A 23,479-nucleotide genomic window follows, 5' to 3' on the forward strand; every position below is an offset into this window, starting at 1 on the left:
ATATAAGTACTAGCTGACCCGGCGAACTTCGTATCGCCTAAGTTATAGGTTTCCCCTAAGACAGACCGACCCGGCAGACGTTGTCTTGGCTTTGACTATTTATAATTTAAGTACCGTTACGTTTAATTTTCAAGATGATCTCGTTCGCATCGCTCAATCACGTCCTGGTTGAAGTTCGTTCGCTACGCTCACTCACCTTTGGGTTGGAGCTCGTTCGCTACGCTCACTCACCTTTAGGTTGGAGCTCGTTCGCTGCGCTCACTTGCCTTCAGGTTAGCTCGTTCGCTACGCTAACTCGCCTCCAGGTTGAAGTTCGTTCGCTACGCTCACTCACCTTTGGGTTGGAGCTCGTTCGCTACGCTCACTCACCTTTAGGTTGGAGCTCGTTCACTGCGCTCACTTGCCTTCAGGTTAGCTCGTTCGCTACGCTCACTCGCCTCCAGGTTGAAGTTCGTTCGCTACGCTCACTCACCTTTTGGTTGCAAATTAGCTGTTGTCATAAATGTAAAAGAAATAATAGTGCTGCACCCTGTTGGTAATCCTTGTAACTTTAATGCTATTGAACATCATAGAACAGAACCAACTTGTTTAATTGAAACAGCTGTTAAGATTCATTAATTACATTTCTCATAAGCTTAACATGGGAAACTCCAGAGCCACTGGGGCGGAGCCCTTTTAAGAATTTCGAAACGGGAAATAGTTTACGTCCGATTCGCATACCTACAGAATTTACACACCAAATTTCATAACGATCGGTGAAGTCGTTCCGGAGGAGTTTGCAGACAAACACTGTGACACGAGAATTTTATACATTAGATAAAAGATGATGTTTGTTTTAATATTAGGGTGTTGTTAATATTAATACATTACATTAATATAACATTATTAATGTGTAGTGTTGTTAATTGATACAACTTTCTACACGTATGTACCAAGTTTCATGGCAATCGGTACACCGCTGAACCGATTGCCATGAAACTTGGTACATACGTGTAGAATTTCGTGGAATAGGTTTATACACCATCAATCTCGTGATCCGTTAAATCGGCTCCGCCCCAGTGGCTCTGGAGTTTCCCATGTTAACCATATGAGAAATTGAATTAATGAATCTTAACAGCTGTTTCAATTAAACAAGTTGGTTCTGTTCTATGATGTTCAATAGCAGTAAAGTTACAAGGATTACCAACAGGGTGCAGCACTATTATTTCTTTTACATTTATGACAACAGCTAATTTGCAACCAAAAGGTGAGTGAGCATAACGAACGAACTTCAACCTGGAGGCGAGTTAGCGTAGTGAACGAGCTAACCTGAAGGCAAGTGAGCGTAGCGAACGAGCTAACCTGAAGGCAAGTGAGCGCAGCGAACGAGCTCCAACCTAAAGGTGAGTGAGCGTAGCGAACGAACTTCAACCAGGACGTGATTGAGCCATGCGAACGAGATCATCTTGGAAATTAAGAAGTTAAACGGGGCATAGCCCGCGGGTTACAGATAGTTATTAAAATTAGTCTCTAGATCATAAAATCCATTCATGCTTAGGTTGGAATTAAAAGAGCTAACCACTGGGCAGAGCTCAGTCACTGAAGATTGTCGAGTTTCAATGTAATTAACAAATTGTCATTATTCCAATAAAAGCATGATCTTTCTATATTACTTAAAACCAATACCTCCGCCACAGCGAACCTGCAGACTAAGGGAATTTCCATTTTCCTGATTGGATTTACACTACAATGTCTCCTTAAAAATATCACATTTATTCCTTATTTGAATAGAATTAGTTTAACGATTACTTAGGTTTACTGCAATAGGGAGGGTAAAAGTGTTTTTTTTTATAGTTTAGTAAGAAATAAATGCATTTTCCAAATTAGATCTAAATATGTTCATAAACAAGCAAAATGGGAATTTTAAATTTATCATTTTTTGGAATTTTCTCCGTAACCATTAGGCACATAATACCGCTTAAATATACTATTTTGGTTTTTTGGGCTCCACAAAATTGTTTGGAAGGAAATTACAAAATTTTTTTTTCAAAATGGGGAAAAACAATTTTTACCCCATAAAACCTTATAATCCCCCGTTACCATAGTCCGACCGTGGTGGTTCGTGATTTTTTCCGGAATAAATCTAGTTTTACACGTTTACACCAAATTTCATAAAAATCAGACCATTTTTGCTTGAGTTATCGTGCTAACGGACACATATATAAATATAAATATATATGAATTCAAACGGATGGCGTTTTTTTTGCCTCTAGAGACCTTAAAACGAAAAAGTAAATCGGTCCCGGGTCCAGGTCTTACCATTGGTACTAATATAGCTGATTCCCATATGGAAGATTTGCTAAAAGTAAAAATACTGGTCTTACCTCTTCATATATCTCCTAAGGCGGCTCAGTCCATGCCGCATATATCAGCCCAATATATCAGACTTTGTTGCGTCTTACGTTGTGATGAAACTGATATAGGGCTCGATACCTGTTGAGTGCCACCTCAATATTTCAGGATTATATTCACACTTTCCGGCTTAGTTCTCGGCTCTTCTATAAACTCTCTGTGTCAGCTGTGTGAGTTAAAACAAACCAATTTATTTCCTATGACCGAAATTTGTTAGCTAAAGAAATAATTATGCAGAAATACGTACAGGTCTTTTTAATTCTTATCAATCACTAATAAAACCAAGCTGTACAATAATAAAATAAAGGGCTAAACTTCATTATCGTAATTGTCTATTACATATTTTGGTATTTGTCATATTGTATTAGATCGCTCGATAATATGACAATAAATATATATTCTACTGATGAAAGCTTTGTTGAGCCAATACAATAAAAACTAGCCTACAACAAAAACAAAGTCGTTCCATCAAAATTTACTGTACAACTTGAAAATCAAGTTGTAAGTTAAACAAATCATGTATAACTTCACTTTCCGAAAGTCAGTTGAGAAGTCTAAAAATTTCAGTTTACAGTGCTCTTCTTTGAAACAAAAAATAACCTTTATTCTAATCTCTTTCTGTTCTAAAGCTAAAATCTTAATGTTTCAGTTATTTATTGTTTTATAAATACTAGCTTAGTCTTTGTAAATTAAATGTTTTGGGATAACCATTTTGATATAGATAATTCTCAAACTCAGACTCAAACAAAAGCAAACAACATTGATTGTAAATAAATTAGTCTATAAGATCGTTTAACGATGGCTTACAAACATTATAGAACACCGTCGTAATCTTAACTTACTTACAAATAAGTATTGAATTCCACAACAACAAAACTTCTCCATTAAATAGGACATTTTCATCGTGTTATAAAATCGATCTTAAACTCTATGAAGCAGACCTGATTATTACGACTCCCAAGTCGAGATGAAGTTATTGAACCATGTTCCGTCAAGTTACTGCCAAGCTAAGGGAGCGTAACTTACCTGTAACTTAATTGCCTTCACTCCGCTGGTGCTGTACATTCGGCTGTAAAATCTTGTGAAACCTCGTAAATACAGACGTTACTTGGGACTTTTCTGTTGGAGAAAAGATCATTTAGCTCTTTTTCTGATAATAAACTTGATTGATGATTTCGTAAATAGTGGTATGGATATGAATTAAAATTTGGTGACACCTTGAAACGAGAGGTAGAATTTTATCAAGCATTTTCCAACCTCATCAAAGAAATGGGGAAAACTAATGAATATCAGAAACATTTACCCATCGTGGTGTATCTAAGTCGAGATATTAATCCAAGTAAAAACAACCTTACACCTTGCTATTTGAGACGCTTTCAGAACCATTTAAATGCAAAGTAGTTATTAGGATCACTTACATTCTCTGGAATTCCAATAACTAAACTTTCATCTTGAAATAGTTGCCAAACTACGATCTGACTAACAAGCGTTTGATTGTGTATTTGATCTTACAAAACAATATTGCCGTATTTACAGTAAGGTGTATTCTATATTTTTCTCGAAGGTGTAGCCAGATTTATTAAAAATATAACTCTGTTACATGCAAGTACCACCAATATACTATTCTGTTGTAAAATACAGTTTTCTTTCCTAAACCAAAGCTATCGTAGCATGTAAAACTAACTTCATTAATTCTAGTTACAATTTAGGTCTTTTGTTACGGAGCTATCTGGATATGCTGGTTTTTTATAGATGTCCATAAAGGTATATTATATCAGTATCAGGATCAAAATACAATCACTAACAACAATATAAGCACTCAATAACGAGACAATAATTTTGGCCTCCTATAGCTCATAGTCGATGGTAGGACAAATAAAAAATCAACTAAAACATTTTTTGGATTTTAAGGCCAATTACGGAAGTCCTTTAAGCGTACAAGCGAAATCGTTGTAAAAGGTTTCTGGGGACAGAATAACCTCCGGAAATTTGAAAGGGTCAGGCCAATTATGGTAGAGGAAAGATATATATTTTTATTAAAGCAATCATGACTGACATTTATTTTAACTATCTTGGAATTGAGTCCACTTTTCATTATATATATTATTTTTATCTATTTTTTATCAAAGTATGACAATCATCGTTTCGAATTTTGATGTAAATAGGCCTATATGATTTGTAAACTAATAAAAGTTTTTTTTTTTCAGGTAAGTGTTACAAGTATCAATACAGACTGGAGAGGGTGAGTCTCACACTAACAACAAAACTAAGTAGTAATTTTATAATACATTGCAATTGCACAAGTGTGTCAAAACACTGAGCAACTCGCGACATATTTTGTTACATTCGTCTAACATATAAATGTGTTTTAACTCTTGTTTTGAAAAATTAAGAGAACACGTATTACATAGTGGTTATTTTATAATAATTATAAAAACATTACTGTTTTTAGTAAATAATTATAATTATCTGTGTCATTCATGTTTTATTTTGTGCATTAAAATTACTTTTTATTTAATTTTTGAATACTCGATTGGATTTAGCTTTTTATGTAACAGAAGGATTTTTTGCATGTTGGATTAAATTAGATTATCATAATGTTGTGTATCTTCAAGGATGTTTCTTGTAAAAAGTTCATTGTAAGTAATTTGCAACATTTTAAAGAAAGTATTAAAAAATTACTAGTTAATAACCTTTTACTTAATACATACGAAACATTACTAGTTGTAAAGTAAAATTTTGAGAAATTCTGGAAAAATTATGAATTATGTGTGAAGAATTATAATTTGAGAAAGTTACAAATATTTTCTTCTTCTTTCCACAAAACAAAGTTTTATGAATAACATATTCATTACAACGGAAGAAAATGATTTAACAAATTAACAATTAATATTCAAAACTTTAAATTAAAGGAATAATACGAAATTAAAACAAATCCTTGCTGAAAATCCGATCTATTCTATTGAAGACTTCGGTGAAAAATGCTTCAAAACTTAAAAATGAAATTATAATCAGTTTTCAGTTTAAATTTATACTAAACATAAGTTAGGAATTAATCAATTGTAATTTCTATTCAATGTATACTGTCAAGACAATAAAGTATTATTATTGTTGTCTCTAGCAGAAAGCATGATTTTATTCGTCACAAACTATCGCATTGAACAATAATGAAGTTATCATGAATTTTACTTTACATGCTGCTGAACAAATAAACGATAAACATTCAACATGATCAAGGCAAACAGTGCCCCAGTTATGATTAGCCTTCAACATTGGGAGTCATTATTTTGCAAACAACGTCATTAAAAGGAAACCAAACATATACTAATGGATTTACCATTTCATATATATTTATTTTGCTGTTATTACTAGGCTAGTATAGAATCCTTTTATCCAAGAAGACTTCTTCGCTGAAGTGTCACTTTGAACGCTGTTGAGTTGTCCAAACTAGGTCGAGGGTCTTCTTGACGAAGATATTGCGATCCTGGTATTGTTACGGTAAATTAACTTATAAACAAAAACAACTTTAGAGTATATTTTTACCTACGACAGTTTTTAAAGTAGCCGTTTCAGTTCAGTTCTTAGAATTGAAGAGTATCTCATAACAGCATTGTTTCCTTACATAACAGCATAGTTTTTTTAACAACACGGGTAAAGCACCAATTAGGTTCGAGGATTGAGAGAGAAAAAGTAAAATTGTATGTTTCGAACGTCAACTAATCAGCTGTTCAGGCTAATTTAATTGTTGAGTGGTGCAATTAGTGTTTGGTACAATGATTCGTTGCATCAATGTCAGTGGCTTTAAGTTTATTTACGAAAACATAACTTCTCTTAGAAGTTATGAATAGTGATTTTTAGTAATTAAAAAACTGTCGTAGGTAAAGTAGTGTACGCAACTCACGTAAATAGTCTTAACGACAGTCGTAGAAGTTTTTAAGGCTTTCGCCAAGGCTCATACCATATTTTTCTGCTCATATCGTAAAGACTAACTTAACGCGATCGTTGCGTTAACTACTAGATAACAAAATATTAATGCATTAGCCTAATTAAAATTACTTTCATAGTTATAATATTAATTTATATAGTTTTTTTTTAATCAACATTAAGTTCACAAATTCATTTTGCTCTCTGTAGTCTTGATCACTTTATGTTTGAAAAACTTAATAGTTATTGTAAGCATTTTAAAAATGTGTACTATATAGCAAATATAGTGGTATACATCCATCATATATTCATTCAGTGCTTATACAGGGTGGGGCAATGAAAGCGCCCCAATTTATAAACAGTACAAACTCAATAACATTCACCCTATGGATATAAATAGCACATCAAAACACAGCTTATCTTTTGCCATTTTAACTTAACAAAGTCATTTTTCCATTTCTTGAGAACAAAATCCTACACGTGACTTCATTGTCCTACTTGACATTCCTTTTTAGCCACTTGAAACTCCATCAAATACTCCTCCAGCACTTCTTCAGGAATCACTTTGTTTTTTGGACTATCCTTAGCTTCGGTTCAAGCAAATCTGTGGGGTGACTTTTAAAAACCTAGAACGTCAAGTAGCTTATTAGAACAAACCCCCCCCCCCCAAAAAAAATTAGCCAACGTAAAGCTTTCAACAACAAAAGCTTCCTGGCAAATCTCTTCGGACTTTAAGTTACTGGGACTCATATTATTCTAACATTTGCTGGTGTACAAAGAGTTTTGCGGCACCCACAGATTTTTTTTTTTTTTTTTAAGCGATTATCCTAAATAATTTTACCCAGTTCAACATTGTTTTCCAATCTGGAACAACGCCATGTTGACCAAGGTTGGAATATGGTCCAAACAATCTCTGGGTTTTTGCACAAGAACCACTATTTTATAAATAGGTTTCCACATCAAAATCTCAGTGTTAATAGCCTCAGACAGAATATTTACTAAAATGGCATAGTTTAATTGATGTTTTAAGCACAGCTGGTCATTCATTGTTGCAACAATTAACATGTGACAGGTAAAACAAATTGTAGCGTTCTCATTGCCTCACCCTGTATTACCAATACAAATCTGTAGCTTGTGGTCAAGTTCTAAATACTGTCGTGCTGGTAAAAAAGATTATGTTGGTTAGCTAATGCTATGGAAATAAAGTTATTAGTCGTTATGCTTAGGAAATTATTTTTCAATACGCCTATAGAAGGCATATTAAAGTAAATGTGTATGAAGATGATTGTTCTTAGAGCAAAACAATCCCACAACCATACATTTAATTTTATTTTTACCACGTCAATGTTAACTTTACATCACGTATGATGTAAACCCCCCCTGGGATATTCCTCTAATTATCGTACCACGCGGGGTTCAAAGAGATGCTAATGTTAGGGTGTGCGTTTTAAACTCTTTGTCGTTCTGGCCATGTTAATTTGTGAGGTTTCCTTTCTGAGTATATAATTTATTAATATTAAATTTACTACGGGTAGAATAGCTGTTCTGGATTTTAATTAGGTATCAAGAATTGTTTACAATATTACAATGTATTACAAGTTTATTATTGCGTTACGTTTTATTTTTAGATGGATGTAAAATATGAAATGTGTAAAAACCTGTTAAACGATTTACGTTGGAGTTTTTATTTTTTGTATACATATTTTGAACACTGTTGTAGTTTTGAAAATGTGATATTGGTTTAAATAAAACACTTAAGAAACTACTTATTTACCTACTATGGACATAACAAACAAAATAAGTTTCCTCGAGTATAACAAATTTACATTTAACTGCGGAAAAAAGTCTACGTGGGGTTAAATGAATGCATATGCTAATGCAATTGCTGTGTCTGTAACTCTTATGCAGTTGACAGAACAGATGTATTTAATACTGTAGCTTCAAGTTTGATATTTTTGCGAGTTATTTTATTGAATGAATTATTTTCTAAACAATGTAGTGAAAGCATGATGAATATTAATCAAATCAATAGGCCACAATCCTTCTTCTAAACCACAGAAAACATACTACCATAGTAGTATGTTTTCTGTGCCTAAACAGTTCAAAATTGCAGACATTTTTATTTTCATAATCAGAATATACAGGAATACTACACAGAAGAGCTCAAACGATTGAAACAAAAACTGTAAAACCAGAAGGGTCTCTCACTAACACCAAGCAAAATCGCGGTCACACACAGAAATAGACTAATGCACATATTTTTCTAATTGTATTGTACAGTGACCAAACAATTTGAGAATAATATCTCACACTGTTTAACACATTTAACAAGCTGTAACCAACTGCTGTACCAACACATCTGACCACATCGCAACATGTTGTTGATACTAACCACCATAATGTGGTTTTGATTTCGACCCCTAAATTGTGCAACAATATATCATATAAATTTGACTGTGACATCACAATCAAATATAAAAATAAACGGTATCAGCAACCAGACACATACTTTCTCCCATTAGTTTGTCAACAATCCTTATAATGGGTAAGCTAGGAGAGTAACTGTGATATTTATTAGGTAAAATCACAAAAGTTGCATTACGATTTTAACCGTAATTTTTAAAGCAAGGTGGGTTGCACTATGTTGTAAAGAATTATAAGGACCATTACATACTTATTTCAATAAAAAAAAAAATATTTTAGAACATTTGATTTTCTTGTACTTATGGGGGGTTTTATGGGAAAATAACATAATTTACGATAGATTTTAAACCATAATTTTTACAGGAATGGGATTTGAACCATTTTGTTCAGAATTTAAAAGCCTACAACAAACTAAATATTGATCAAAACCGTCCGGGCCATTTTTGAAAAGATCCGGGTTTTATGGGAAAATCACCATTACAAATTGCATTACAATGCCATTCATTTTTTTGTGCAGGGGGGCCCAAAACGGATGCATCCACTCAAAACTCGAACTCGAAATTTTGATGAAAACAATAATTTCTCCATATACTATGGTATAGGGGGGGAAAGTAAATTGATTAAATTGTAACAATTTTGTATTGAGTTCAATGTTGGGGATTCTCAACAATTTAAAATGGTTGAATTCATTTGCAATACATAAAGAATATGTTACTTTTGTATTGCATGCCGTATATCCACTACAAGATGTATTTTCAATATCACACCAGCCATGTAAAGAATTTGTCAATCTTGCAGAATGTCACCAATATGAATACCTAGCGGGCTGTGGTAGGTAGAAATTGTTGTATTACATTTCTGCATTAGATCGATATGCTTCCGTATGTTGAATATTTCTCAAAGTATATTTAAAATGTAGCATGTGACTTAACGTTATTTATAATCAAAGTTTCGAAGACATCTGAAAACTAAGGAAACACTAAGTAAGACCTTTTGACTCTCAATGAGTTTATTCAATTCAAATTCAAATTATTTTTGTGTCTAAAAGATTAACAAAATAATGTCATTAGTCAAGTCACAAAAAAGTACAACTCATCTTAGGCTACTCTTAAAAATGTACATACAAACCAGCTTACCATATATTTAGAATTTTAGCTAAAATTCCTCTTTTTTAAAATTAAGTGCCCTGACAAATCTTTAAAAAGAAAACTTTTCTATATCTTGATTTGTGATTTAAAGAAATCAAATTGATAGCAATCATGTCATGTAAATCAAAACTCTGTTAGTTGGAACTTATTATGTTTGGCTAAAATTACTATGTATTAATTAGGAAATCTGACAACTCAAGTTGACTGAATAATCTTCCTTCTCAAACCAATAACTGAACTTTCTGCCTGATTGGTTCTAAGTTAATATAATGCTCTACACCACCAGGTGCTTGGATACAATGCCATAAAGGAAGTAGGTCACATATAACGTTATAATGCACTTGATGCAGTTGACTTTATAATTCTCTCAATATATTCTCTCCTGTTATATTTTCTGGTAAATTACGTTACTCCCATATATTCTACTTAATTGAAAAGAATCTTTACGGCAATCAAAACATATGTTTCAATAACAAAAGGGATATATCTTTTACTCTTTGGTAAAAAAATTTCTACTCGTCCAACTTTGTCAGGCAATATTGATTGATTTAATTATAAATTACTAGCTAAATCTCTTTAGCTTGGACGAAGCTCAGAACGTGTTGTTAATCGGTTTGAGTTTGTAAACAATTAGTTTACTATACAACATTATCTCCAGTTTCCCACGTAAGGCGATTACATCTCTGCTACTGACGTGATTTCACACGTAACGTCACTTTCAAGAGATTATTTAGAAGGCCTTCAACGTTTCTTATGTGTAATACTGCTAGGGAAACTTTTCCTTATTCTTTACAATCAAGCTTTTTGCTTCTGAAGTCGCTATTTAATCTTTAAATTATTCTCCCTAATTACTTCATAAATCTGATTTTATATATATGTACAATATTAAGGTATAAATTATTACGCTCAAACGATATACATGTGAAATCTGAAATACGCGATTTCAAGATTTAACGGATCTTCTTTGAGTACAGTTCAAATTGAATTTTATGAAAAAAATGTGTGCAAAGTTATTTTCAATTCCAACTACGATATTGTTATCCTTGTGATTATATCTGAGTGGCAGGATATTGCTTCTGAAGTTATTGAACCATGTTCCGTCAAGTTACTGCCAAGCTAAGGGAGCGTAACTTACCTGTAACTTAATTGCCTTCACTCCGCTGGTGCTGTACATTCGGCTGTAAAATCTTGTGAAACCTCGTAAATACAGACGTAACTTGGGACTTTCGGAACCGTTCTTCCATTGATTATATACTTGGTTTATTTCTCGAAAGTTTTAGTATTTAGCAAATGTACTTATTTCATTATGTGCTATTATTTCACTACAAACAAACCTTCCCTGTAACAACAAAAACAAGTACTTAACTACATGTTTTTACAACGGAAATTTATCTGACATATTCAACGGGGGAGGGGAGGGTTGTAATCCTGCTACTTGGAGGTCATGAACTGTGGATATTTGTATTCATGCACTGTGTATGCAATAGTCCCTGGGTGTGGATTAGCGGCTGCAAAAGTGAGTACTACGACGATCCGCAGTACTATCTTGATAATTTAAATAATTCGTTATTTACAAGGCAAACATATGGTTCGGATTCCACTAAAAACTGTAGGTCACTTAGTTGATATTAGCTCTATGGGCTATTAATGAACAGCTATGTCTAAGGAATATGTCGGCCTTAGTCACTAACAAGACTTCAAGCATTGAAAAGTCAATGCTACAAGTTCAATCCACTCATAGTACAGTCATGTCCATTCATACTTGGCTTAAAATACCTTTATTCGCATAGTCACCACTTCATAAGCAAGTGTAAAGTGTAAAGTAAAAGCCTAATTAGACGAATGGGAATTTTCTTAGCCTTCAGGTTTACTGTGTGGGGATATTATTTACATCTACTGATTAATTACCACGTCAATCAGTGTACATTTTGAGGTTTCCTCTTAGGTTTCTTATTTGCGAATTGTAAAAATGGAAGCAAACGTAAAAGATTCTTTTCTTGGAATTTCAGTCAACCAAAGAAACCCTTGAAAAACACAAGCCCAATTAATGTCACCAAAGACCTTAGGAGACCGAAATAACTCCGGTATTTTCAAAGCGTTGGTCCATTTACTTTAGGAAACAAAATTCTTTCAACTTAATCTTGACTGTGATTTAGAGCTTAAAAGTCAAATACTTTTTTAAACAAGACGTAATTACGTTAGACATGCACTTGAGAATCAGTTTTAACAACATTTTATCTCTTATTTAATGATTTCTCTTTTTTGGGCTTGTGTGTTTCAATAGTTTTTATGGAAAATTAAATATTGATAAGTATTAATGCTAAATGTAAAGAAAACTCAATTAGAAAATTACAAACGTATATTTGTTTTAGGTAAGTGTGATCTACATCCATACACAGCCTAAGTAGAGGGTAAGTCTTACACCGTTTATTCAGTGGCTTAATTTGCAATTGTTAAAAAGTTGGAGTTGTTTTCTTTAATACTTCACTTTAATACTTTAACTGAAATGGCGACCATACAAAGTAGATATTTTAAGCCAACTATGAATGGAGACGAGTGTAGGATGAGTGGCGCGATCTTGTGGTCTTGCTAGTGACTAAGGCCACATGTTCCTTAGACACAGCTGTTAATTAATAGGCCATACAGCCAATGGCAACTAAGGGACACACAGTTTATGGTGGAATCACATTTTTCCTTGTAATTTACGAATTGGTTCATTATCAGGAATGAACTGCGGATACAGTAGTTGTATCGCATGCCCTTTAAAACCCCGTACTAATTTTTAAATGACAGCTATTGTGATTAGAGTTTTATTGGTAGTTAGAAGCCTATACCGGTGAATTGTTCATTAAACTAAGTAGAGGAGTTTCGTGATGCGTCACAGAGATTTGCAATTTGATCTCAATTGCCTTGGGAATTCTGATTCGGAAACGTTTGACAATATCTCTATACCCACGGGTCTGCGACTCCAACTACTTCGATTGCTGGGAACTGCTTAACTACTCTAGTTTGTTTGGAGCTACAAAACGATAACTACACTGTATATAGGATGGTTATATTAACTCTAGTCTGTCCTCACAGTCCATATTTAAATCACCCGGCTACCTTGTCTAATCCAAACAATCTGCCAACAGTTTTCTACTATTTTATTGGTTAGCTGAGTGGTTTTAGTGCTCGCCTGACAGTCAAAGGTCGCCGGTTCGATCCAGAGAAAAGTCTGTATCTTTTTGATGGCCCAGCTCTTCCTGATACTTATCCTGACTAATAAAACAGCTGATCTTATAAACAAAGCTACACAGATCATCACACTCCATTTTACACTCATAATTAGGTGAGAATGAGCACCTAGGTGACGTTCCTATCTCGATCGATTGATAATAATTGATTGATACAAGGAACCAGTCCTATTAATATCTTGACAATTTTTTACTTTACATATTTTTAGAATAATCTAAGAGGAGACCAATGTTGCAGCACAAAATTCAAGTGAAATAAATCAATGACGTTGTATTTTTGTACCTTTAACTTATACTTTTATTCGATGCCCATGCTGTTATGTATGGCTTATATTATTTTTTATTTGTACAAGAGAAGAAGAGTACTTTTATCAATTTTTTTCTAAACTAGTGTACAAAATAAATCCGAAGTCAGGGTCGTGACCGATACGACCGCCAATAATAGCACCCTGACTGTGAGGAGCGGATAACACCCTTGACTGCTTCTTATACTGCTTTTATAGCGCAAAATATATCGAGAGTTGGCTCACGTTCCCTCATAATTTGTTTTATAAAATTCAGTTGTGTGTTGTAATAGATATTATTAGTTACATTTAAAACAATGTTTGTAGTTATATGATTTAACTATTTTAAATAATTCTATAGAGGTTTAAGGAAACAATGCATTTAATGAAATATGTTAAAGCAGGGAAATAGGTAATAACTAACAATCAATAATAAGTTAAACTAGTTATACCGGTATTTGCAATCAATTAATTGATTACTTCCCCGAAGATTTTCAATTGATTTGAATTTGCATAATTTTTACAAACTTCCTTCAACTTAAAACGTTCCTTTCGTTAACATAATAAAAACAAATATTTACTGAGATTTTTCTAACCTTGATTCAGTTCAATTATAAATTAATTGGGGTGTGGATGTCATCTAGGTGCATATTTTAATCGAAATTTGAGTGAAAGATGAGTGTAGAATGTAGTGAGATGATCTGTGTAGTTTTGTTTACTGACTAAGATCAGCTGTTTCATTAGCCAGGATCATTTATTAAAAGCCCAATAAGGTACAGCTGTGTATAGTTTTGAACCATAAACAGTCTACAGCTTTTTCTCATACTCACACTGGTGACAATTTGAGTGTTAGACGAGCATTTCGGTCGATGATTTTATTTACTGAATTACTTTCAAAATAAATTCATAGTGTTTACACATTTACAAAACAGATTTGAAGGATATTTTGCTACGTAGATTAAACTTAATCTTGACTTGATCAAGTGGAATGAGGGGCATATTATAAGGAAGTTCATTCTTCCTCTTACTAATAAAAAGTAGTTTTAAAGTGTCTGTCAGCTTATCAGGAGACCATCGACATAAGTTTGGATAAACTACAAAACCGGTTTCTTTTCGCAGATCCTGCTATAACTAGGACATACTGATGCGCCGATCATGATTTGAATAGTTTGTGCGTTATAACAAAATTTGCTTTATAAGGTGCTTATAAAGTATGCTTTATTTTATTAAACACATTACAGAATCTCACTAGCAAAACTGAAATCACAATCTCACAATCTATACACATTATGCTAAACCTAATTCAGAATCCAGTTTGGTGTTAAATAACTTAACTTCTTAAACGTCAATAAAATTCATGATAAAAATAATCACACAATGTGTTAATTTGTTTAAGTATAATGACATTTTTCAATAACATGACGTCAAATGGTTCACTCAATATTAACAATTTTAGTTGTTTTAAATTTAAAATTATCCTATAACAATGTAATAACATCTTAGCTTTAAATTTACAACTTAACAATTCATAAAACCTTTTAGTTGGAAATTACAATAAAATATGTATTTTTACCTTTGAAACTGGATTTTCTCAATGTAGAATATACATTTTCCGAGTTCAGAACGGCCATATTATTGTACACATTGTAACACTGGTCATTGTAAACACCTGTTCTGTTACCTTAGTTTATTGCTTCATATTTTCCAGATTTTTCGACGTCATATTTCTTATTTTCTATTCAACTTGTTGGTTGCTTTAAAATATATTTTCTAATGTAAATTAAGTTTTTTATAATTTAATTCACTTTAAGAACAATCAAGAGGCATTTTCATATAGACAAGTGTATACCTTCTCCTCTTCTTTAATGTTGGGGAAAGGTAAGAGGGGGATAGTGAATTCTTGAGTCCACCCAAAATGTAAAGTTTTAAATTTATTATAAGATACAATAAATCCTCATATAAAGTATAAGATGACAATTCCTCTAATCGTGTGCTACATTTTAGGGGCTTTTAACAGTTTTGGTTTAGCTCGGTTGCTGAAATACTTAAGATGTTAGATTTTTTTTAGTTATGTATTACTAAACTGTTAAAAGACATAGGGTCTACATCCTTTAATCTAAAGGGGGAAGGTTTTGATCAGAATTTTTGTAGAAAGCCTTTTTAATAATAACGATTGTAGTGAAGATAAAGAGGGTACAACTTAAAACCTGAACTCAGACTAAGCAAATTTTAATTTGCCTTATCGGCTTTTTATTTGAATAAGTTGTCAAATATATCAGAGATGTATATATAGATATAATTTATATAATTATTTACTTTTTCAGCTACAAACGGGTTTTTACCTCTGAGGTGATCAAAATGAAAAACAAACCTAACGTACAACAATTATACAGGGTGAGTTTTAATTGTCCCCCCCCCCCCCAATTTTTTCTACATTTTTTCAAATATCGATCCCAGACCACTTCCAAACATTGTTGGGTAGTAAGTACTTCATTTTGACAAGGTGGTCATTTCCGGCCGCCATCTTGGATCCGCCGTATTGGATGCAAAATATTTTTTTCAAATGTAAAGGTGGGGTTGTCACCCATTATTTCGAACTAGATTTTTACCCTGATTACAATGCCGCAAACCGTTTAAAAAAATCTTGATTCATTCTAAAGTAATGAGGCCTTTTTAAAACTTTATTTTTAGCCCATTTTAACATTGTGCTTGTACAAACTAAGACCATAATCTCAAAATAGTGCTAGATAAAGATAAGTATACACTACCAGTCATTGCAAACTATTTCCACTTGGTTATTGAATGATGTATTTTTTCGGCCGCCATTTTGGATCCGCCATTTTGAAATGGGATAAATTATTTTAAATATGAAGGGTGTGTTGTGACCCATCATTTTGAACTACTTTTTTAAGCTAAACTCAATGCCGCAATCCATTTTTTGTTATCAAGTTTAATTTATGAAAAATTGCAATATTTTTGTTAAAAATGTTAATATTTCAAAAACAAAATATGAAAATAAAAAATGGACCATGGAATTGAGTTCAGCTTAAACAAGTAATCCGAAATGATGGGTCACAACACCCCTTTTATATTTAAAATAATTTATCACATTTCAAAATGGCGGATCCAAGATGGCGGCCGAAAAAATACATCATTCATAACCAAGTGGAAATAGCTTGGCAATGACTGGTAGTGTATACTTATCTTTATCTAGCACTATTTTGAGATTATGGTCTTAGTTTGTACAAGCACAATGTTAAAATGGGCTAAAAATAAAGTTTTAATAAGGCCTCATAACTTTAGAATGAATCAAGATTTTTAAAAACGGTTTGCGGTATTGTAATCAAGGTAAAAATCTATTTCGAAATAATGGGTCACAACCCCACCTTTACATTTGAAAAAAATATTTTGCATCCAATACGGCGGATCCAAGATGGCGGCCGGAAATGACCACCTTGTCAAAATGAAGTACTTACTACCTAACAATGTTTGGAAGTGGTCTGGGATCGATATTTGAAAAAATGTAGAAAAAAATTGGGGGGGGGACAATAAAAACTCACTCTGTATATTTGTAATTATATATTATATATTTGACACTGATTCGTTTCTATGACTCACAACCAACATGGTTCAAGATCAAACTAAACATACAAAAAAAGTATGAACAAAATATTTAGAATGAAATTGATTACAACGTCGTCAGTTCAATGTTTTAATTAAACATTTCATCTTGATTGGTTTTAGCCAAATTGAATATTCGCAAAGCCCTTCCAATTATCAGAGTTCCAGTCTGTTTACTTAATATATTCTCTTTTAACGATGAAGCTTTGGCAATTATTTTTCTGGAGTTATTAGTCCAATAATTTCTTTGACATTGAAGAATATGGTTTGTACCTGCAATATATTCTTTGTGCAGACCAAGTTCCGCTTCAATATTTTATCGTTTATCGTGGGTTTAATTTAAGTGGCAATCAAAACTGTAAAAATATGATAAATAATTTAAAGTTACATTAATTGGGTGTGTTTATCAACTTAAAAATTAATAGAATTCTTTTTCTAGGCTTGTCTCTGCAATAACAACTGCGGCAATATCAAACAAAACAAATTTTAAGCCAAAAGTACTCTTAAATTCATCGACTATTGTTTTTCAACTATTTCAAATAACGACTTTAGTTATTACAGATGTTTCGAGCTACAAAAACATTGAGCACTAAGGCTCGTCAATTGTCCCAATCGATAATAACCACACAAATCAATAACTCAAACGACATTATATTGATGTCGTAAATATATTTTTTTTTTTTATAAAACAAAAGTTGTGACTTGATGAAATTGTATGTTAAATTGTTTGTTAGCATAAATCCGTGAACACAATTTGGACTGTCATTAATATCTAAGATGTAGAAATAAGTAACGTTAGAGATCAGGTTGGGTTTCCTGGTCCAATAATTGAACTTTCATCATGATTTGTAGCCAAACTACTATTGAGAGACTTACCTGGGATTTGACTAACAAACCAGATAGGTTGGTGACACTTGGGTAACATTTAAGCAAGGACTTATCAATGTGTTTTTAAGTCAGCTGTTTTTTTTTCAATAAATTAAATATAGTCATTACAAGACGGTTGATACAATTTGAAAATCTTCCCCATAGCAAATACATGTTTCAATAAAAAAATAAAGTTTACCGAGTTCTGTTTAGTGTTTTATAATTTACATATAAAGAGTAAGTAAAGGAAACCAACAAATTGTATCAAATTATATTCTTTTTGGATAGTAAAAGCATAAACCACCTTGTGAATTCAAATAATCATATAACGTCCTTCTCAATTAAAGATTTTCTAGGAAAAGATGAACACGCATTTTTGTGGATCACTGAAGAAAACATACAGATTTTGTCGTTGTAGTCCACGTGATTCTTTCTTTGTAGTCTTACTAAGAAAACCTAAGGCTTCAGGTAAAAACATATTGGTGATTTATCGATAATGTTGACGCATTTCTGAAGTAGCGAGATATGAACATAATATTACAGTTTGACCTTTGTTTTTGTTGACATAAAAATATTGTTTGTCTTCAATATTTTATCGTTTATCGTAGGGTTTAATTTAAGTGGCTATCAAAATTGTAAAAATATGATAAATAATTTTAAGTTACATTGAATGGATGTGTTTATCAACTTAAAAATTAATAGAATTCTTTTTCTAGGCTTGTCTCTGCAATAACAACTGCGGCAATATCAAACAAACAAAATTTTAAGCCAAAAGTTGGTTTTTGTTAACATAAAAATATTGTTTACTATTAAATCGAGTTTTGAATTAAATTATTTTATCATTAGGTTTTTAAACACTATGTATGATGTTGAATTTCTTTTGATATTTTTAAAACTTTAAATATCAATAATTGGTAATTACTTTTTAGATTTAGTACACCTATAATCTAGAACTATCCTGGGGCATTCAACCAAAGTGCATCAGCATATTGCTTATGAATACATTAGGAACAGATCGATGCATTGAGTAACTACTCTGATATGGATATGCATTTAATATCAACAAAGTTATCACAGACGAAATAGCTTTCGAGTCGTAGAACTATAATTCATACATTCATTCAAACGGTTATAAACAAGTGAAAATAATTTGTAATATGACACGTCTGTACAAGAAAGCAGAGAACATAGTTAAATTAAACAATTAATTAACATACAGTACGGTAATTGCTAAACTACAAGTGAAAGAGTGATTAGAGTGATCATTTCGTAAATAATAAATAGCACATTGTTGTGCATGAATTAACAATAACAAAGCAACCAGAGATCAATATTAAATACATGTGGATGGTTGTTCAATAAGTTAATATACTCTGAATAAATAACAAGTAACAATAAATGAGTAGCAATAGAGTAACAATGAATATTCTTAAAAAACATAACAAGTAACAATGAATGAATAACAATAGTGAGTAATTAATACATATATTCTTAGATAACAACAATATAGCCAATAAATACAATAAAATACAGTAAATGTTGCAAATTGTAAACAAATTCAGAGTGATAGTATCGGAATGCTACCTGTATGTACGCAAGCTTCTACACAATTAATTTAATAATCTATATGTTGACGAATTTGAAAGAATACGTGTGATCTTGGGATAACCTCTTGCTTTTAGAAAGTAAATCATGCTGAAGTGTTCACAATATAATAGGCCTGTATCACTGTTGTCATGCAAGTCATCTTATAGGCAATACAACAGCTGATTATAATCAATGGTATACTGTATGGCTTAGTCCCCAACAGATCTCGATACAGACAAGCAATTTGTAGTTTATTGGCTTGGGATATCGCTCCTAATTTGAGTTCGGTCATTCACGTAATAAGCCTACTTTACATGGTAAAATAATAGTAAAATTAAATTTACATTGTACTAGAGGGCCCACGCTTCTCCGCTGCGTTGAAATAAATATAATATCTGAGAAATAATAATATTTATGACATTTGGGTAATATAGTATCTTCAACTTAACTGATTCAAACGATCAATAGCTTAATTAAAGCCTACAATTTACTGATTATTTTGAATCAAAAACATTTAAACAAAAAAAAAACGGTACTTTCCTGTTAAAGGGAACATTCATTATTATCGATGATTTATTTTCGATATATCGATAGTTTTGTTTCCCATCCGATATATTGATAGTAACAAATTGAATCATATCAGCTGACAAGTACGATATAGGATACAGTAAATAAATATTGTTCAGTATCAACAAACAATAAAAAAAAATTATATTGAAATGAAACTGTTCTTAACTAATCTAACCAACCAAACTTGCTGTTACATTTCTAAAATCCGTTTGATAGCCTATTCCCCATATGCCTATTCTATTATCAAATGGAATTTTGAAACGGTAACTTAGCCTATACAGCAAGTTTGGTTAGTTATGTTAGGTTAGTTTAGAATAGTTTCATGTCCTAATCCAATATATAGGCTATTATTTTTGCCTAGACAAGGTTAGTTTTTAATTTGTAATTTAAATGCGTTTGAAGATGATCAAAACAGAAGGAATACCAATCGTGAAGTAAAACAAAAATATCGATATATCGAAAATAAATCATCGATAATGATGAATGTTCCCTTTAACAGGAAAGTACCAAAAAAAACTAAAAACATAAGCAATACTGGAGCTATTGACTTTTACACATATAAAACCCTAATAAAAACATTTTTCATGTTGGTTGTTCACCTTGAGTTTGTATGAAACTTGTCCCATTTGAATAACTAATAGCTTAAATGAAAGCCGGTATTTCACTGAAGGTTCTTAGACAAAAATATATATGATTATACAGCTATAACTGGTAAAATATACCATAAATATATTCGAAAATAAAACAAATTTACGTTTTTTGGTCGAGTAATACAGTAAATATATGCCGATGCTTGATGTGAAATCTGTGCGTGCATACCTTCAATTTGAGACGTCAATCATGAAAACCTACCTCAGAAGAGCTAAACAAACTCGGAAAAGAATAACCAGATTTTTTAAGTATATGTGATGATTAACGGTTACAATGTAGGCCTACAAAGGGGAGTGCCTTAATTTCAAGCCTAAAACATCGTCACCCAGCTGAAGTGAAGGGTAAAACTCACACCTCAGCTTTGTAAGTAGAATTTAAACCATCCTAGCACGTTTTGCATACGCTACATTTTTCACTGAATATTATAATACAGCAATGGATACATGTCAAGGGTTGAAAAGAATTGTGTAAAATAACCCCATGTCACTATCCAGGCCCAATTTGACCAGCAATAAATATCACAGTAAGCCTGACTGTGAAAGGCAGATAACAGCCTTGTGAGTCCCTTGAAGTGTGCGTTTGTGCGTTTGTGGCGGAAAATAAACTAGAATTTTGGGCGAAATACGATTTTTTTATCGCATAAGTTATTACAAAGGAAAATTTTAAGCAGGTTGAAATAGATGATCGGTTTGATAGTTTTTTTGCCAATTATTATTGTTAGTTACGTAACTATAAAAACAAATTGAAAGTTTTTTTGTGATATTATTATAATAATGGATATACAACTAAAGCTTGGCGTGTAATGAAATCAACATATTTGTCAGAGTAAATATATAGATTTTCGAAAAGAATATATATTCAAAATATTACCAATTCTTTCACATAATATTCATAGATATGTAGTATTATTTGATTAAATTGTATGAAATTTTTCTTTTTGCAAAAGGTTATGTTAAATTAAATTATTAAACAAAAAATTGTATATATTGTAAAAGGTATGGATAATGTTAAACATGAGTTATACAAGGTAGCAATGGTTTACAAGTACGATTAATAAAATAGTGTACAAAAATATTAATCGTATTGATCTGTAAAAAGTTTATACTTCCTGGTAAGGTCACTCGATTTTGAAACTTAATCCCAACCCACAATTTCAAACAAATATCAAAACAGTTTGAAGTTTTTTGAGATATAATAACACAATAGTTTAAATATGTATCTCGTTTCAGAATTGTGTATACATAATATTATGGTATTCATACATATGTAATGTTATTCAATTTGTTATCCAGACGTTGAATTCCCGTACTAATCCAAAAATGGTAATAAACTAAACCAAAACATCCATCAACTATCTAAAAACATTTTGGTGTGTTTTTTTCTAGCAATACTCAAGCCCACATTTTGTTTTAGGCTTTACAAAACCCTCTATCGCTACCTGATTTGAGGCGTACTGCACAATAAAAGTAAAGCATTTTTGGAATCCCCTGTTTATTTTATCCAGCTGACGACTAAATGCCCAAACACATACCTCCACCCTGCTCTAGAGCTCTTACCCGACCATTCATAGCAGACCTTTGGACTGAAATATGAAAATGTGAACAATGAAAAACACATGAGAGGAGTTTTTTTTTCTATTTGTACGATCATAGGTTGGTCTCCTAATATATTTTCTAAGAATTCCAATGTGTTGCTACTATACAACATTAGGTTTAGCATAACCTTTGCTTAGCGTAATCTTTGCTACATGAAATTTTGGGTTCTAAAGAATGAACACATATTGCATCAAACTTCTAATTGGTTGTTCAATTCAGCTATTTGAATTAGCCCTGGGGGTTTCTTAAAAATTTTGCCGTTTATCTTTTAACGACTATAAAACAAAATAGAAATAAAATATAACTGTTTTTCACAAAACTAATAATTAGTCGGACGTTAACATGGTTAATTATTACCATTGTCACATAATAATTCGCATTATAACCTTTGGTACTGGTGTAAGAGTTATTAATCATCAAGCCATACTTATATTAGTGATTTGAGCTTTGGTGCATCGAGATAATAAATTCCAAACCCTTCACGAATATAGTTAGATTCATAAACTATGTTTAGTAAAAAAAATCCAATCGTATTATTATAATGCTACAATGCAAAAGAACAAGGCGGACAGAGCTTATGCTAATAAGCCATAAAGTTTTATTACACTTGGGAATACGTTATAGTCATGACTATGCGAGGAATTGTATTTTACGATTCAGTTGTAAATCCCGCTTTTGTAGCATTTGTTTTACTGATCCTGTATTTACAATATTTCAATTCGTTATCTGATAACGTTATTCCAATGGGTGATAGTGCTATTCCATGTTGATAATTATCACAAAAATGTTTTTCCATATCGCGTTCCAGATTCTTATATTCAGATCCATGTTTTTTTTTTTATTTTTTTTATTCCATATATCACAGATACCAATGACACTATAGTTATTGTCCATCCCATTTCGCTCAGTTATATTGTAAAATAAATACTCTCCTTAATTATTCCAAGCAAAATCTTTACTTCATTACCTTAAAATACAGTGTCCCACGATGAGGTGTACACGTTTGATTTTATTTTACTTGCCCATCTAAGTATCAAACATTTTGAAATTGTACTCAATTTGTAAAGTAGTTTTTACAAATATTCTGAGAACAATTTAGCTCCCTAGCCCTTAGCAAAAACAAAATGGTGACATATTGAAAATTATACTTTAAAATAATTAAAAATGGTGTTTTTGGTTTT

At 32.0% G+C, this 23,479-nt stretch overlaps 1 protein-coding gene across 3 annotated transcripts in view; it reads left to right on the top strand.

Moving 5' to 3' along the window:
• The window catches only part of LOC128993982 (peroxidasin-like), a 249,266-nt gene that overhangs the window by 61,415 nt on the left and 164,372 nt on the right, over positions 1-23,479 (top strand). The gene's annotated exons all lie outside the window — the stretch shown is intronic.

The sequence above is a fragment of the Macrosteles quadrilineatus genome, unplaced genomic scaffold (genome assembly GCF_028750875.1).
Source record: "Macrosteles quadrilineatus isolate MER2022 unplaced genomic scaffold, UCM_ALF_1.0 Scaffold_5__1_contigs__length_97177068, whole genome shotgun sequence".
NCBI lineage: Eukaryota > Metazoa > Arthropoda > Insecta > Hemiptera > Cicadellidae > Macrosteles > Macrosteles quadrilineatus.